Source organism: Xenopus laevis, chromosome 9_10S, assembly GCF_017654675.1.
Source record: "Xenopus laevis strain J_2021 chromosome 9_10S, Xenopus_laevis_v10.1, whole genome shotgun sequence".
Taxonomy (NCBI): Eukaryota; Metazoa; Chordata; class Amphibia; order Anura; family Pipidae; genus Xenopus; species Xenopus laevis.
The window spans coordinates 28184840-28203517 of NC_054388.1; positions in this window are offsets into that span (position 1 = coordinate 28184840).

Consider the following 18678-nt stretch of genomic DNA (forward strand, 5'->3'; position numbering starts at 1 on the left):
GGTCTTTTTAATACCTGGATGACCCGCCAGTTTGGAATCATGAATATTCTTAAGGACGCATTTGTTCCGGAACAAAAATCTTGCCTCTATGAAGAAGAAAACCCTCCTTAGGAACTAATGATGGTTCACGAATGTTTATGGATGCATCTTTAATTCCATCTATAAGAGTAGACTGTAACAGGAGAAAATTATTAGAGTTTAAGATCGTCTCAGGAGCCAGAAGAAACTCATCTTCAGGGGCGAACATTCGTGATAAGGCATCCGCCTTAACGTTCTTTGACCCTGGTCGGTACGTGAGATGAAAATTAAATCGCATAAAAAATAAAGCCCACCTTGCTTGTCTAGGTCTCAACCTCTTAGCAGAACGTAGGTACTCCAAATTCCTATGATCCGTAAAGATGAGAATCGGATGTTTAGACCCCTCAAGGAGATACCTCCACTCCTCCAGTGCTAGCTTGTTAGCAAGTAACTCACGGTCTGCTACATCATAATTACATTCACTTTTGGCCAACTTACGAGAGAAAAAAGCAACAGGATGAAGTTCCTCTTGAATCCCAGTTCTCTACGACAACACAGCACCCACTGCGAGTTCTGAAGCGTCAACTTCTAAGGTGAAAGGAAGGGAAACGTCTGGATGGTGAAGAATTGGGCCAGAAGTAAAGAGTGTCTTCAGTTTCTCGAAAGCCCCCTGAGCCTGTAGTGACCAAAAAAACTTTTGATTATTGCGAGTCAACTCAGTAATTGGAAGAATGACTTGAGAAAAATTCTTTATAAATTTTCTGTAAAAGTTTGCAAATCCAATAAAACGTTGAACAGCTTTTTTAGATGATGGAATTAACCAGTCAAGAATTGCAGAAATCTTCCTGGAGTCCATCTGGATTCCCTGGGGAGAAATGAAGAAACCCAAAAAATCCACAGACGTTTGTTCAAACACACATTTTTCAATCTTAGCATACAGCTGATGAGTGCGCAGACGTGCCAGGACCTTCTTCAAATGTAACCTGTGCTCCTCCAATGAGTTAGAAAAAATAAGGATATCATCTAAATATATGATGACGAAAATATCAAGAAAGTCCCTGAAGACATCGTTAACAAAGTGCTGAAATGTCGCAGGGGCGTTACAGAGACCAAAAGGCATGACCAGGTATTCAATATGTCCGTAAAGAGTGCGAAAGGCCGTCTTCCATTCATCACCTTCCCTTATTCTGACTAGATTGTATGCGCCCCGAAGATCCAGTTTAGAAAAAATCTTAGCCTCCGCCAAACATTGGAATAGTTCTGGAATGAGAGGAAGTGGATAGCGATTTTTGACTGTAATTTTATTCAAATCTCGGTAGTCAATACACGGCCTTAAAGAATGATCCTTTTTCTCAACAAAGAAAATCCCAGCTCCTGCCGGAGAAGAAGACTGCCTAATGAATCCTTTAGCCAGATTCTCATCTAAATAAGAACGAAGCTCCGAAAGTTCAGACTCAGATAACGGATAAACTCGTCCAAAAGGAATTTGAGCCCCTGGAAGAAGGTTAATAGGGCAATCGTAAATACGATGAGGAGGCAACCTGTCGGCCCCTCTTTTATTGAAAACGTCCGTAAATTCCCAATATGCTTGAGGAAGAAGGTCATGGATTTCAGAGGCAGGAGATAAAGAACAGACACCATTTGACGAGAGAAAACATTGGGAAAGACAAAAGTTTGAAAGAAAAGTTACTTCACCAGTAGCCCAGTTGATGGACGGGTTGTGTTTCTGCAACCAAGGTAATCCCAGGATGACAGGGAATAAAGGAGAAGAAACCACATCAAAGTTCATGAGTTCAGCATGCCCTTTATTAAACAAAACAAAAAGTGAGATAGTCTCTTGCACCACAGGGCCTGAAGTAATCAGAGAACCATCTGCCACACGAAGAGCTATGGGATTCTTTTTGGACTGGAGCGGTATCTGGAACTGTAGTGCCACTTTATTGTCCAGGAAACACCCGCTTGCCCCAGAGTCAAGAATTGCTTGAAGTTCGACCCGCTTGTCTCCCCACTGCAAAGATAAAGAGACTGTCAGGAGAGGCACAGGAACATGACAACCAGTAAAGTCCTTTTCAAAAATCCTCTTACCCGTTGGGCGGGTCGGACAACCCCGAAGCAGATGACCTGCTTGTCCGCAATAGAGGCAGAGGTTAAGTCTGCAACGTCTAATACGCTCCTCTGGGGTTAACGCAGACCTAATAGCTCCGATCTGCATAGGCTCTGGAGCTGCATTGAAGACGGATGGAGGAACAGCTGGAGAACCTGTGGAAGGCATTCGGACAGGAGGAGGAGCGGATGGTAACAGCCAAGTCTGAGGCAGAAGGCCTGCTTTCTCAGCCTTTTCTTCCTCCCTGCGTTCCCTGAGCCTCTGATCCAATTGGATTGAAATGAGGATGAGATCCTCCAGACTATCAGGGATGCCAGTACGAGCTAACTCATTTTTTAACTCAGGTGAAAGTCCAAAACGGTACTGGTTCTTTAGTACTGCTGGGTTCCATTCGGTATCATCCGCCCATTGCCGGAATTCCAGCGTGTAATCTTCCGCTGGACGGACCCCTTGCTTCAGAGCACGCAGGGCGGCCTCAGCAGTGGTGGCTCTGTGTGGATCATCAAAAATAACTGCCATTGCATCGAAAAAAGAATCTACTGTGGCCAATACAGGACTTTGACGATCCATGAGACAGGTCTGTGGTTCTCCCGTAAGAAAGGAAATGATAACCCCAACCCGGGTTTGCTCAGTGGGATATGTGTGGGGTTTGAGCGAAAACAGCAGCTTACAGTTGCTCCTGAAGTTCCGGAACACCTTTCGATCACCAGCGAATTTTTCTGGAAAGGCCACTTTAGGTTCGGAGATTTCTGAGGTAATCACCTGGACTTCCGTTGGAGCAGGAGGAGTTGCAGCAGCCGTGGAGGGAAGAACAACTGGTGGATGGGTTCTAATATGCTCCTGCAGCTGCGAATAGCCACTTTGCAGCTCCCGAACAGCTTGAAGACAGCTGTTGAGTTAAGACAGCAAATGGAGACGCCCCTTCAGCTGGATCCATCCTTAGGCCTGGTTATACTGTCAGACTTACCAGTATAATCCAGTCGTAGAAGGAGCTGGAGCGGTAGATAATGAACCCACAAGCGCCTCACACAACCGCTACCAACCTGGAGTGGAACAGGGCACAGGGTTGTGGACAGTAGCCAGTGAGACAATAGCGAAGTACAAGGGATAAGGCAGAGTCGTGGTCAGGAAGTCCGAGGTCAGAAGGCAGGCAGCGAGATCCGTAAACGATAAGACAGGCCAATAAGTCGAGACAGGCAGCAAGAATCACAGTCCAGGTAGAAGCAGAGGTCGATAACAGGAATTCAAGAAGTGTAGCACGCTAGGATTTCAGTTGAAACAACCTAATAACCAGGCAATGCATCTTAGTCAAAATCAAGTTTAAATACTGCTACTTTGGCGCCAAACTGGCGTCATTCCGCTGGTGTCGCAGTACTGACGCCAGCACGTCCGTCTTGGGCGTTTTCCCCTGCGTCCTCGCGCCAGCGACCGTCGCCGGCGTCACGCGCCGGCGCGCATTAGCGTGCCCGCGCCTGCGCCGGACAGAACGCAGAGCCAATTCCTCACAATCAGTGCCATGGCAGCAGCATCTTGTCACCCAGAAATGCTTTTCTTGGCTTTTAAACTCTAGAAATGTGATAGCTCTTGGGTATGTGCTCATGTAGGCCCTGCTCTTAAAGATTATCAAGTCCTACCTGAAGCCCATGGCTTAAGCTTTAGGCAAAATATTGCATCCAACCAACTTCTTGGCACCCTCCTACATTTACGTAGCCTTGTACGCCACAAAGAGATCACTTAGAAATGTGAGTGTATCCCAATATGCAACTCTGTGGCTACAGTCTCTTCTTAAGGTGTCTTCTGAAAAAGACAGGCTTTTTGTATCTCTTTGTATTTCTTTTGTATTTCTTTCCCATTAATAGCATAGCTATCAAGCATCAGTGGTACAGGTCTATATAGGAATATATTGCAAACCTACTTATACTGTATTGTGTTAAAGGAGAAAAATGTAATGCTTGGCAGACAGGCCTTGCTAAAAACTCTTCTCATATTGTTTCACTCATGTACAGAGTTAAATTCACCCATCACAAAACATACCATGCTTTAACAGTTGATGTATTTTACAGAATTATATAATTATTTCCTTTAGCTCACCCTAGTAAACCACTCAGGCTTGTTTACCACAATCCCCTTCAGAGAAGCCAGATGGAAGCCCAGGAGCCCAGTAGGATATCATTGTGGGTATTCCACAGATTGCATTTGTTTTGGGGTGTAGCTTCCCTTTCATATGTGCTTGCTTCTTTTTCTAAAAAAAAAAAAAATAGAATAAAAATCGAATGTTCACATTCATTATTTTACTTAAACCCTAGGACATTGTCCAGCAGTACTTTGTCGCAGTATTGCCTCATTCCAGAGGCAGTGCGCAAAGAAGTAATTTTTCTTTAAAACAAATGGAATACTTTTTGTTTATTGCATGAATGACCTTGCAGAAAATGTGAATCTATTTAAGTAGGCATGAGCATATGACCGTGCAACAGTATGGAGAAGATTGCATGATAGCACATTTAAACTGTAGAACCATGGTCCTTTTTACCAAATGGATTTACATTGTAGGGAAACAGAAGAAACAAACTAAAAAAATATGTACTGTATGTGGCTGCATACACGAAATAAGACTTTAGCTTTCTTCACCTTTTTTACTTTATGGAATTTTCTACAATTCCTTAGTCATAAAGTGAATGTTTTTATTGCTGGACAGAGGTTTGGCTATGTTACATTTTCCTTGGACAGCTCAATAACGTCTTAGGTGGTATGAAAAGCAAAGTGTTCCTTTAAAAAATACATAAAGAAAAAGACGAAATGAGCACTTCTTTAATAAAACAGACACCCCCCTTTAAAGCATCCAAGTGCACTAAGGGCACTATGGGATCGTTTTCATTAATGGTGTAATTAATTAGAGAGCTACAGATCACTTCCCTTTTAAAAGGATTCTTTTACTACTATATAAAAGTTTGCCGGCCTCTAAATGTTTTAAGATAAAATCAGGTTCAGAATGCTTTGGTAAATGCAGAGCCAGAGGAAATGTCCAGGGTTCATTCTTTTTCTGCCCTGATTATTGATCAGTTTTCTTTTTTTTTCTTCCCTTCTGTTGGCACTTGGCACAGAAAGAAGTGATCCAACTATAAAATGCCAGAACTCCATAAAGTACTTGCAAGGTAAATTTGAAATGAGAGTCCTTAACAAGAATTGCCAGAAACAAAGATTGACTATCATAGAGCTTCAAGAGGTCTCAACTATTGATAGGTATACAATTCACAAGTGGGTTATGTAATGGTGTAGTAAAGTAAAGCAGGCTAGGTTTGCCACCTCACCCCTTTAAAACCGAACACATATGTAATCCACAGCCTGCATGGCTAATTAGCAATTCATGTAGATGCATTGCTGCACATATGTAGGGACCCGTAGAGTTAATCCACGGTTTAAAGGGTTAAGGGCCCCTCCCCTGAGCCTCATGGCTTGAGATTTTGGGTTTTCTGCCTGAATTTTCCAGGGCAGAGCCTTTGGATTGGTGCACATGGCTGATCCTAAAAGGAACCACAAGGTGGTGCTGTGCAATCCTATAAAAGATGATGCCATGTGCTCTGTCAGCCATTACAGTTCAGGTTCCAGTTCAGGTTCCAGTGACTGCTGCAGATATTTGTTTCATAGATAGAGTGACAACACCGGCAAAATGTAGGCATTTAATGGAGTATGGTAGGCCTGCCAAAGGCTGGGCAGGATCCTCCAGTGCCTGGATAACTCAACTAAGATGGTTTGGAGTTTGGATACCGGATTTCTGTATTCACCTTTTGGAGATGGGTGAGAGATGCAGTTCAGCAGTGATGTCAATTTGTGCTCGCGCTATAGACAGTGCTGGGAGCTATGAATGGAGGATCAAACAAGCTGCATGTGTTTCATGGAATGGATTCATCGCTGTGGATGCCTGCTCCAGCTCTGGATGAGCCTACCCATCTGTGTGAATCCCCAGGGTAAGGTGTGCCATGGGGAGGGTAGAAAAAGAGAGGATCCAGGATGGTTTCTGTTTATGACACAGGCTGTTGTTGATGCCTGCCACGAGGGAGCCAGTACCTAACTGGAGGGAAAGGTATTTTGGGCTGTAGCACTACCTGGGACCAAGTGTACTCTTTTGGGGACAAGGGATGGAACTCTTGGGCTTCCAAACGGAGTAGTGCGGGACTTTGCCTGGCAAGGAGGTGTCAGGATTGGACTTGCATAGGTTCCCATGGGAGTGGGTCATTTTATATGATGTGAATGTGTTTTATTTCCCCTTTAATGGTACACTTGTTTTATATAAAGTTATATTGTTATATAATAAAGTGTGTGGGTGATTTGTTTCCTAATGGGAATATCTTCAGGAGTATTCCAGGACCCCATTAGGTGGAGGCACTGCCAGAGAAGAGTTTTCCCAGTACCTTTCAACTTGCAAAGGGAACTCAGGACCCGAGTTGGTAAGCTGGTACAACCATGGCACCAGGGGGGTCGCCAAGAGGGTGTTACACATACATCAGTTGAGGGGTGAGGTGGCAATGTTACAGCACACAGCACCTGCTGCTCATTGATTTTAAAACAGGGATATGATTAGTTGCTATACGTTACTAGACCTGCCGAAAACTTGACATTTTGCCATTTACCAGGTTAGCACTCCTTATATCAGAACACCACACATCAATAAAAAAAAATGATTCCCAGGTTTATTTAAATATTCACAAGATATTTTGTTGATCAGTTCACATATTACTCTGACCTTACTATGAAATTCACTATAAAAATTAGCCCTACAAATTAGAGTTCACAAACTAAAGGTTAGGGTAAGTCTTGTAGATGAGAATGGGCAGAAGTGATGAGAGAAGAAGTGAGGCGAAGGTCAGAAGCAAAGCGAAGGTTGCGTGAAGCAGTGTATTTGGAGATCAGAGATGAAATATAGGGAGGGGCTTCACTTTTAAGGGCCTTATATGTAAGTTTGAGAAGTTTGATGTTGAGTGGTGAGATAGATGATAGATGCGAGGAGTAGGTTGCAGTAATCAAGGCGGGAGATGATAAGAGACTGAATAAGTGTTTTGGTTGATTCTGAACTGAGATATGGTCGTATTAAGGCTAAGGCCACACCGGGCGAAAAGTCGCCCGCGATCTTTTAAAAGCGGGTCGCGGCGACAAGTCGTTCGTTTTGTCGTAGCGGAAACATAAATGTAAATCGCCACGACAAATACACACAGCGCGATTTCAGATCGCCAATAGCTTCGAATCGCGTCCATACCCTTTTTGGAGCGATAGGGGTGAAATAGACTGTACATTAGCAAACATGGCAATCGCCTCTACACTGACACACGGAACGAAATGTCGCCGCGAGAATACGCTACGTCAACACGGAAGTACGCAACGAGAGGACGCAACGAGAAGACGCCCACACAAAACCACGAGACAAGACGCCGAGAGAACAAGACGCCGAGAGAAAACGCTGAGAAAAGACGCAAGACAAAATGCCTTTTCTTTTCAAAAATAGTTTTGATACTGACAGGCTAATTGATCTGGTAGAGGAACGGCCTGCTCTTTATATGACGGAAATGAGTTCCGTTTTCTGCGTGAACATGACGTGCTAGTTTCGCATGGCATTGTGGTATAACAGTCGCTTCCTGTAAATGTCGCTGCTCCAAATCGCTGTAGCAAATGACGGTCGCCTTGTCGCCGCGACTTTCTTTTTAAAAATCGCGGGCGACTTTTCGCGGCAAAATCGCCTAGTGTGTCCTTAGCCTTAGGCAATGTTACGCAGTTGAATACGAAAAGATTATGTAAGTGTTTAGATGTGTGGTGAAAATGACAGATGTGAGTCTAGGATAACATCTAGGCAGCGTGCCAGTGTGGTGGAATGAAAAGTGGTGTTGTTTACTGTGAGTGAAATCTGAGGGACAGGGGAAGATCTTAGAGGAAATACAATGAGTTCTGTTTTTGAAAGGTTAAGTTTCAGGTGGCGCTGTGACATCCAGGAGGAGACAGCAGAGAGACAGTCTATAAGTTGGGAAAGGAGAGAGGTCAGGAATAGACAAGTAGAGTTGGGTGTAATCAGCATAAAGGTGATACTGAAGTCCAAACAAATTAATTAGTTTTCCTAGAGAAGTCGTTTAGAGCGAGAACAGCAGGGGGCCTAGAACAGAGCCTTGAGGAACTAAGAGAGAGAGAGCATAGTAGAAGTAGAGTTAGAGACTGCAACTTTAAAGGAATTGTCAGACAGATAAGATGTAAACCATGAAAGAGCAGTGTCACGAATGCTAGCTGAGTAAATAATGTCTAGGAGGAGTGGGTGGTCAACTGTGTCAAAGGCTGATGAGAGATCTAGAAAGATTAGTATGGAATAGTGACCTTTAGACGTTGCCAGTAGAAGATCATTGGTTACTTTGGTGGGTGCAGTTTTAGTTGAGTGTGATGGGCGGAAGCCAGATTGCAGGGGGTCGAGAAGGGAGTTGTGAGTGAGATCAGGCGTTTGTAAACCAGACTTTCCAGTAACTTGGATGCAAATGGAAGAAGGGAAACCAGACGATAATTAGCAGGAGAGCTAGGATCAAGGGAAGGTTTTTAAGGATAGGAGTGATTAGTGCTTGTTTGTATGGATGGAAAGTACCAGTACAGAGTGAAAGGTTGCATAGGTGGGTAAGTGCAGGAGAGAGTATATCAGGTATTGGATAAATGAGCAGGCTAGAAGTTTGCTAACTTCATCTAGTGTTATGGGGGTTGAAGGAGTGCAAAGCACATGTGAGTGGACTGCACGTTAGTCTGAGATTTTTTCATTAACGAAATGAGCAAGATCCTGGGCAGTTATATTAATTAAGTAGCATATTAAAGAATCTCACCAAACTGGTATATAGATTTAAGTAAATATTGCCCTTTTACATCTCTTGCCTTGAACCACCATGTGTGTGCTGCCTCAGAGATCACCTGACCAGAAATACTACAACTCTAACTGTAACAGGAAGAAGTGTAGATGCAAAAGACAGAACTCGGTCTGTTTACTGGCTATTGTGACCTAACATGGTTTGCTTGGTTTGTTTGTTTGTTTGCCCTTATTTTTTTAAAATGCCAATTTTCTATTTATGATTACCCAATGGCACATAATGCTAAAAAAGTTATTATTATTATTATATTATGAAAATGGTTTATTTACATGAAGAAGAGTTTTACATATGAGCTGTTTTATGCAATATATTTTTATAGAGACCTACATTGTTCGGGGGTATAGTCTCCCTTCAAGTTATAATTTAAAATGTCTATGCGTTTTCACTTCGTGCTTTCTCAACAATCTTTAAAAACATTACATTTTAATATTTTACCTCCCTGTTCTTTTCAATCAACAACTGCCAAAGGGAAACCTTCCCATTCAATATAGTTTAAAAATATTTGCGTACTTTTAAACCAAGCTACAATCATATAATGAAATTTAAGCTCAGATTTTCTGCTGTGGATGTGGTCTTAATGATAAAAAGATGCTGGTTGAGATTGTTGCTTTTGTTAAATGATGGTACCAGTATGGTTGTATAGAAAAAGCATAAATGTTGGTGCAGGGTACACTGGCAAACTCACGTATTGATCAGACCAGAAAAATAGTAAATTAAAAATTGAAGCTTTATTGTGTAGTCATCTCTCACCTGAAGTGTTTCATGTCACTAGGACACTTAATCATAAGCTTCAGTGTACACAGATATGGATCAGTATTTAAAGGCTAAACCACCAATCAAAAGAAAGGGTGAGGAGAAAGGAAAAAATTACATAACATCTAATCCCAAATGCAGGAAATACACAAAAAATAAGTACAAAACGCACAAAAAAAATTAATAAAGGAAAAAAGCTTTATACAATCTAAAAACAACTAACAAAGAGCAAGATGATTATATAAAGGCATTATAGAAAAAAGTTTGAGTAGAAAATACATAAATGTAGATAAGTAGTGAGTAAGTAATTATTACAATAATAGTAAAAGATATATGAATGGTCTTGTTCAAAAAGTTTGATATAAATATTCAGCAATATATTAATATAGGAATATGAATAAATATATAAATATGTGTATATGAAAACAAAATAAAAGCACAGATTCTGAACTCATATTTATCATCTGTCTAAACAAATGAGGAACCAGTAAGTGAAGGTTTCCTTCTTAACAGTCCGAATTCTAGTAATACAACTAATGATGCATGGTTCATACATGATGAAATTCAAAAGAGACTAGAACATGTTAAGATCAACAAAGGTCCAGGGCCAGATGGTATTCATCCCAGGTTACTTAGCGATCTTAGCTCTGTGATTGCCAAACCTCTTTACTTAATTTTTCAGGATTCATTGAGATCTGGCATAGTGCAGAGAGACTGGCGAATTGCTAATGTGGTGCCTCTATTCTAAAAAGGATCCCATTCTCAGCCTCAAAACTATAGGCCAGTTAGTCTGACATCAGTGGTAGGAAAGCTTTTTGAAGGGTTAATAAAGGATAAGATACTGGACTTCATAGCAAATCATAATACTATGAGTTTGTGCCAGCATGGTTTTATGCGTAATAGATCTTGCCAGACTAACTTAATTTCTTTTTACGAGAAAGTAAGTAGAGACATCGATTCTGGGAGGGCAGTGGATGTGATTTTTTGAACTTAGACTTTGCTAAAGCATTTGATACAGTGCCACACAAAAGGTTACTGGTTAAATTAGGGAATGTTGTCCTGAAACATAGTATTTGTATCTGGATCTGGAGAGAACTGGTTAAAAGATAGACTACAAAGAGTGGTGGTAAATGGAACATTTTCTAATTGGACCAGTGTTGTTAGTGGAGTACCGCAGGGCTCTGTACTAGGTCCCTTGCTTTTCAACTTGTTTATTAATGACCTGGAGGTGGGCATTGAAAGTACTGTTTCTATTTTTGCAGATGATACTAAATTGTGCAGAACTGTAGGTTCCATGCAGGATGCATGTGTGTTTTGTCTAAACTGGAAAACTGGGCAGCAAACTGGAAAATGAGGTTCAATGTTGATAAATGCAAGGTTATGCACTTTGGCAAAAATAATATAAATGCAAGTTATACACTAAATGGCAGTGTGTTGGGAGTTTCCTTAAAGGAACAGTTCAGAGTGAAAATAAAAAGTGGGTAAATATATAGGCTGTGCAAAATAAAAAATGTTTCTAATATAGTTAGTTAGCCAAAAATGTAATCTATAAAGGCTGGAGTGAACAGATGTCTAATAAAACAGCCAGAATCCAACTTCCTGCTTTTCAGCTCTATAACTCTGAGTTAGTCAGCGACTTGAAGGGGGGCCACATGGTACATTTCTGTTCAGTGAGTTTGCAATTGATCCTCAGCATTCAGCTCAGATTCAAAAGCAACAGATATGACCCATGTGGCCCCCCCCTCAAGTTTCTGATTGGTTACTGCCTGGTAGCCAGGGTAACAGTCAGTGTAAACCAAGAGAGCTGAAAAGCAGGAAGTCTGACTGACATATTATACATCAAATGACTCCAGCCTTTATACATTACATTTTTGGCTAACTAACTATATTAGAAACATTTTTTATTTTGCACAGCCTATCTATTTACCTAGTTTTTATTTTTACACTGAACAATTCCTTTAAATGAGAAGGATCTAGGGGTCTTTGTAGATAACACGTTGTCTAATTCTGGGCAGTGTCATTCTGTGGCTACTAAAGCAAATAAAGTTCTGTCTTGCATAAAAAAGGGCATTAAATCAAGGGATGAAAACATAATTATGCCTCTTTATAGGTCCCTGGTAAGGCCTCATCTGGAGTTTGCAGTGCAGTTTTGGACTCCAGTCCTTAAGAGGGATATAAATGAGCTGGAGAGAGTGCAGAGACGTGCAACTAAATTGGTTAGAGGGACGGAAGACTTAAATTATGAGGGTAGACTGTCAAGGTTGGGGTTGTTTTCTCTGGAAAAAAGGTGAGGGGACATGATTACACTTTACAAGTACATTAGAGGACATTATAGACAAATAGCAGGGGACCTTTTTACCCATAAAGTGGATCACCGTACCAGAGGCCACCCCTTCAGACTAGAAGAAAAGAACTTTCATTTGAAGCAACATAGGGGGTTCTTCACAGTCAGCACAGTGAGGTTGTGGAATGCACTGCCGGGTGATGTTGTGATGGCTGATTCAGTTAATGCCTTTAAGAATGGCTTGGATGATTTTTTGGACAGACATAATATCAAAGGCTATTGTAATACTAAGCTCTATAGTTAGTATAGGTATGGGTATATAGAATTTAATTAAAAGAAGAGAGGGGTGTGTGTATGGATGCTGGGTTTTCATTTGGAGGGGTTAAACTTGATGGACTTTGTCTTTTTTCAACTCAATTTAACTATGTAACTATGTAACTATGTGTAACGCTTTCTTGGCCTATCCTGCCAATTACTGTAGGAGTTAAGGGTGACCAGCTAGGTAGTTAGCATGGGTTACATTGCGAATCCTCACCCAGGACAGAGCCTTCGCCAAATGGAAGCTTCCCCTTTAAACTGTAGTTGAACTACAATTTACAGGCATATAAATGTAAAAATAGAATAATGGATGCCAGGAGGTTCTTAGGTAGGTGCACAAAACAGGTGCACAGATTTATTATGCCAGAGGCAAATGACCACAGGTTTACTTACAAAGATTTATAGGACACAGCAGATGGAATCACTTTGGACATTACAAGGCTCACAGTCAGACAGTAGCGACTCCCAAACGATATTGCAAATAGGTGTACATCAATTCCCAGTTTAACCGACATTGCCAGTGAGGGGATCGGATCGATCAGGTAGGGTACAGGTAGTCCTTTGCTAACCTAGATGCCTATCAACTGAGTTCCCTGCTCTAAAGGCAAACAGGCCTTGTGGGAAGCTACTTCCTTCTACAATCCTCATTGGAGCGACAACTGCTCTTTCTGCTACACCTCCCTGTCTTACTCTCCTAGAGAGTCTATAACAAGATCTTACTATATTAGCTGTTCCTCGTTCACGGGGTTACCTGGTCCCCAACTTAGCACCAAAGGTGTCAGGTCCCTCTGGGGTAAATGCTTACTGGGGCCTATGGTGATCCCAAGCTCAATGGGGATTCACCTAGCAGCAGCACCAGGAGCCAAAGAGGAAGAGGCCACTCCTTGCACAACACTATATAGCAGTGTGGCAGGGGAGTGTCATTAAACTCTTTGTCCAATAGGTGAGGGTGTTACACTTTACCAGTTAGAAGGGCTTGGCCCAATAACAAGGAAAAAGAGAACAACATACAAAAGTAAGGGGATTAACTCTATAGGGATAAGATATCCTATAGGTCCCTACATATGATATAAATATATGTCTCTAAGAAAAGTGTCGAAACCTCTTTCTTTTTTATACAAGAAGAAATACATTGTCTGTTAATTACACACTTTCAGGGGAATGTAATAAAAGTCGCAAAAAGCAAAACAATTCGCACCAATAAGACTAAAAATCCACATCTCGCAATGTAATATTGTTCCTGAAACTGTTATTGCATTGCGAATTTTAATTGCGCATTGCGAATTTTAATTGCGCATTGCGAATTTTAATTGCACACTCATAAGAAGTCCTTGAAGGTGTCGTAATCTTTTGGAGCAAACATAACGACTTTTTCAGTAAGAAGTTTTATTACATTGACTGCGCATTGGTGCAAACTATAAAATTCGCAAACGGTCTTTCACTGTCGGAAGTGGTCGCTAAACAGTTTCCGGGCTCGCAAAAGCTATATTAAATTCGCACAAAGCAAAATTTGTTCGCGCAAAGGCATAACTTTCCGCATTGCGAATAGTTTTTCCTTTAGCGATTTTTATTACATTCCCCCGATTGTGTGTAAGACTATAAACATCAAATATCGTTCTATGGTAGTTTATAGTATATGATTCACCTCATTCTAAGCAGGAGGGAAATGATGGAAAAAATTGTGGAGAAAAGAGAAACCAAGGGAGAGAAAGAGAAAGGGGGATGTGGACCAAGCTGGATAAATGATGAATACCCCTGGATCTATATAGTTATATCTCTAATCATAGTAACAAGATACGTTGAAGTCTGAATTTAGACCCTTGGGCAGTCTAGTGTCAAGGGTTAAAATCCAAAAAAATTCCCGTTTAAGTATTCTTTGTAAGATATCTCCCCCCCCCTCTACTGTATAAGGTGATCTAATTCAGTCAATTCCTTGTATTTGAAAATGGTTAGTATTCCCATTTGTGCAGGACAAAAAATGTTTTGAAATATTTGTGGGTTTCTTGTTCCGAATGCCAGAAATGTCACTTGGTGATAAACTCTTCCTTAGCATATCACTTTTTCTGGTGACGAATTTGCACCTTGGACCCAAAATAGTTTTAAGTTTATCATCTGTCTGTAATATGGGCAGGTGTTTGTTGATAATATTTTTAATACTAGAAAGTTGAGGGCTAAAGGTGAGTGTACAAAGTGGTGTTCCTGGTTGTTATAATTGTGATTGATGCGAATCTTTTGAAGAATATTTCTGCAACAGGGAATCTCTTTGTGTTCTTAAAGCTTTCTCAAATGCTTTCGAGAGTATGGACAGGTGATAGCCCTTTGAAAGTAGTCTATCTCTCAGGTTACAAGATTGACAAATTCCTGAAAGATGGAACATAAAGCCTGAGGCGTAAGAAATGCCCTGTTGGAATAAAAAGAGTAGTCATAACTCCATCATCCTGGCCTTTTAACATAATGTCCAAAAAGTTTATCTCTGTGGGATGGAATTCAGAGGTAAAACGAAGATTGAGGGCATTGTGATTCAACTATATCTTCGAAGTTCTGTTATCATTTGTCCAAATTAATATGAGATCATTTATATAGCGTGCGTAGTAATAGATGTATTTCTTATAAGGATTGTTATCGCTATATATGTGTCTGTATTCCTACCAAGTCATATATAAGTTCGCGTAAGATGGAACAAATTTTGCCCCCATGACATTGCCCGTTTCTGAAGGTAATACTTGTCATTAAAGATAAAGAAATTATGTGTTTGCAGGAATTCAATAGCCTCATGTAAAAAGATTTTTAGAGGGGCATTATAAGTACTATAATTATGAAGATGATAAGTGATTGCTTCTAAGCTCAAGTGTTGAGGAATACAAGAACTGTAACATCAACAGTGGCCCATTTAAAGTGTGATTGCCAACGAATATGCATCATGGCATTTACTATCTGTCCACTATCTTTAATGTTATGTAGAAGCTGGGGGGGATATATTGTAGATGACCGATATATATCCCCATTCTTTAGGTTTTAAAATTACCTCTTTAAAAGACACCATGGTGTTAACCAGACAGAGGTGGGCTGGACATCCAAGGGGTGTTTAATGGAGGTGAGCAGCAGGTGAAAAGAGGTGGGAGTTTTTTCTCAGGTGTGGAAACTCACTGCTGTGTTAAACTGAAAAGTTTGGTTTTCATGTGTGGCTTCTCACTGTGGAGTTGGAGAAAGTTCCTTTCTAAAAGACTAGGGAGTTCACTCCCGGCAGACTGGACACTGCGAGTTTTCATGGCAAGTACATGGCTCTTTTGTTGGGACTTATTTTGTTGCTGAACTGAAGCTGTTTTGATTTTTATGCCACTGCTAGGGATGTCGCGGACTGTTCGCCGGCGAACTTGTTCGCGCGAACATCGGCTGTTCGCGTCCGCCGCAAGTTCGCGAACGTCGCGCGACGTTCGCCATTTTGGGTTCGCCTTACCTGGCGCTTTTTTTTGACCTCTCACCCCAGACCAGCAGATACATGGCAGCCAATCAGGAAGCTCTCCCTCCTGGACCACCCCCACACCCCCTGGACCACTCCCCTTCCATATATAAACTGAAGCCCTGCAGCGTTTTTTCATTCTGCCTGTGTGTGCTTGGAAGAGCTAGTGTAGGGAGAGAGCTGCTAGTGATTTCACTGATTTGAGGGACAGTTGATAGTAAGTTTGCTGGCTAGTAATCTACTTGATACTGCTCTGTATTGGAGGGACAGAAGTCTGCAGGGATTTGAGGGACATTTTAGGGTAGCTTTGCTGGCTAGTAATCTACCTTCTACTGCAGTGCTCTGTATGTAGCTGCCTGCTGTGGGCACTGATCTCTTCTGATCTCATCTGCTGACTGCTGTAATAACCCAATAGTCCTTGTAAGGACTGCTTTTATTTTCTTTTTTGTTGTTTTACTTTGCTACTTTAACAGCCAAGTGCTATTAGTCTAGCAGTGTTGGGGAGTGGGACTGGTGTGCTACTGTGCTGCTCCTAGTAGTTCAGCAGCACCAACCCGAGAATATTTTTTTTTTTTAATATACATATAATTTTTTTTTATTTTACTTATCTTACTGTTCTTTAAGGTGTCCAGTGCTGTTTGCTGTTCTTCATAGTAGTGCACCAATAGTAGTGCACTTGCAGGCATTATTTGCCCAGTGGCCATCTAGCTGTGTGAGCTTGTTCACATTCTGTCTAAATATCAATAATAATACCGTCTCCAGAAACACCACCTGAGTGACGTTTTTCAAGCAGCAATAATATATTCCGTATCCACCACTGCTGTAGTGTATACGTTGACCTTGTAGGCATTATTTGCCCAGTGTGTTCTTCATTTCAAACCACTGCCACTTAGCTGTGTGAGCTTTTTCACATTCTGTCTAAATATCAATAATAATACCGTCTCCAGAAACACCACCTGAGTGACGTTTTTCAAGCAGCAATAATATATTCCGTATCCACCACTGCTGTAGTGTATACGTTGACCTTGTAGGCATTATTTGCCCAGTGTGTTCTTCATTTTCAAACCCTTGCCACTTAGCTGTGTGAGCTTGTTCACATTCTGTCTAAATATCAATAATAATACCGTCTCTAGAAACACCACCTGAGTGACGTTTTTCAAGCAGCAATAATATATTCCGTATCCACCACTGCTGTAGTGTATACGTTGACCTTGTTGGCATTATTTGCCCAGTGTGTTCTTCATTTTCAAACCACTGCCACTTAGCTGTGTGAGCTTTTTCACATTCTGTCTAAATATCAATAATAATACCGTCTCCAGAAACACCACCTGAGTGACGTTTTTCAAGCAGCAATAATATATTCCGTATCCACCACTGCTGTAGTGTATACGTTGACCTTGTAGGCATTATTTGCCCAGTGTGTTCTTCATTTTCAAACCCTTGCCACTTAGCTGTGTGAGCTTGTTCACATTCTGTCTAAATATCAATAATAATACCGTCTCCAGAAACACCACCTGAGTGACGTTTTTCAAGCAGCAATAATATATTCCGTATCCACCACTGCTGTAGTGTATACGTTGACCTTGTAGGCATTATTTGCCCAGTGTGTTCTTCATTTTCAAACCACTGCCACTTAGCTGTGTGAGCTTTTTCACATTCTGTCTAAATATCAATAATAATACCGTCTCCAGAAACACCACCTGAGTGACGTTTTTCAAGCAGCAATAATATATTCCGTATCCACCACTGCTGTAGTGTATATGTTGACCTTGTAGGCATTATTTGCCCAGTGTATTCTTCATTTTCAAACCACTGCCACTTAGCTGTGTGAGCTTGTTCACATTCTGTCTAAATATCAATAATAATACCGTCTCCAGAAACACCACCTGAGTGACGTTTTTCAAGCAGCAATAATATATTCCGTATCCACCACTGCTGTAGTGTATACGTTGACCTTGTAGGCATTATTTGCCCAGTGTGTTCTTCATTTTCAAACCACTGCCACTTAGCTGTGTGAGCTTGTTCACATTCTGTCTAAATATCAATAATAATACCGTCTCCAGAAACACCACCTGAGTGACGTTTTTCAAGCAGCAATAATATATTCCGTATCCACCACTGCTGTAGTGTATACGTTGACCTTGTAGGCATTATTTGCCCAGTGTGTTCTTCATTTTCAAACCACTGCCACTTAGCTGTGTGAGCTTGTTCACATTCTGTCTAAATATCAATAATAATACCGTCTCCAGAAACACCACCTGAGTGACGTTTTTCAAGCAGCAATAATATATTCCGTATCCACCACTGCTGTAGTGTATATGTTGACCTTGTAGGCATTATTTGCCCAGTGTATTCTTCATTTTCAAACCACTGCCACTTAGCTGTGTGAGCTTGTTCACATTCTGTCTAAATATCAATAATAATACCGTCTCCAGAAACACCACCTGAGTGACGTTTTTTCAAGCAGCAATAATATATTCCGTATCCACCACTGCTGTAGTGTATACGTTGACCTTGTAGGCATTATTTGCCCAGTGTGTTCTTCATTTTCAAACCACTGCCACTTAGCTGTGTGAGCTTGTTCACATTCTGTCTAAATATCAATAATAATACCGTCTCCAGAAACACCACCTGAGTGACGTTTTTCAAGCAGCAATAATATATTCCATATCCACCACTGCTGTAGTGTATACGTTGACCTTGTAGGCATTATTTGCCCAGTGTGTTCTTCATTTTCAAACCACTGCCATCTAGCTGTGTGAGCTTGTTCACATTCTGTCTAAATATCAATAATAATACCGTCTCCAGAAACACCACCCGAGTGACGTTTTTCAGGCAGCAATAATATATTCCGTATCCA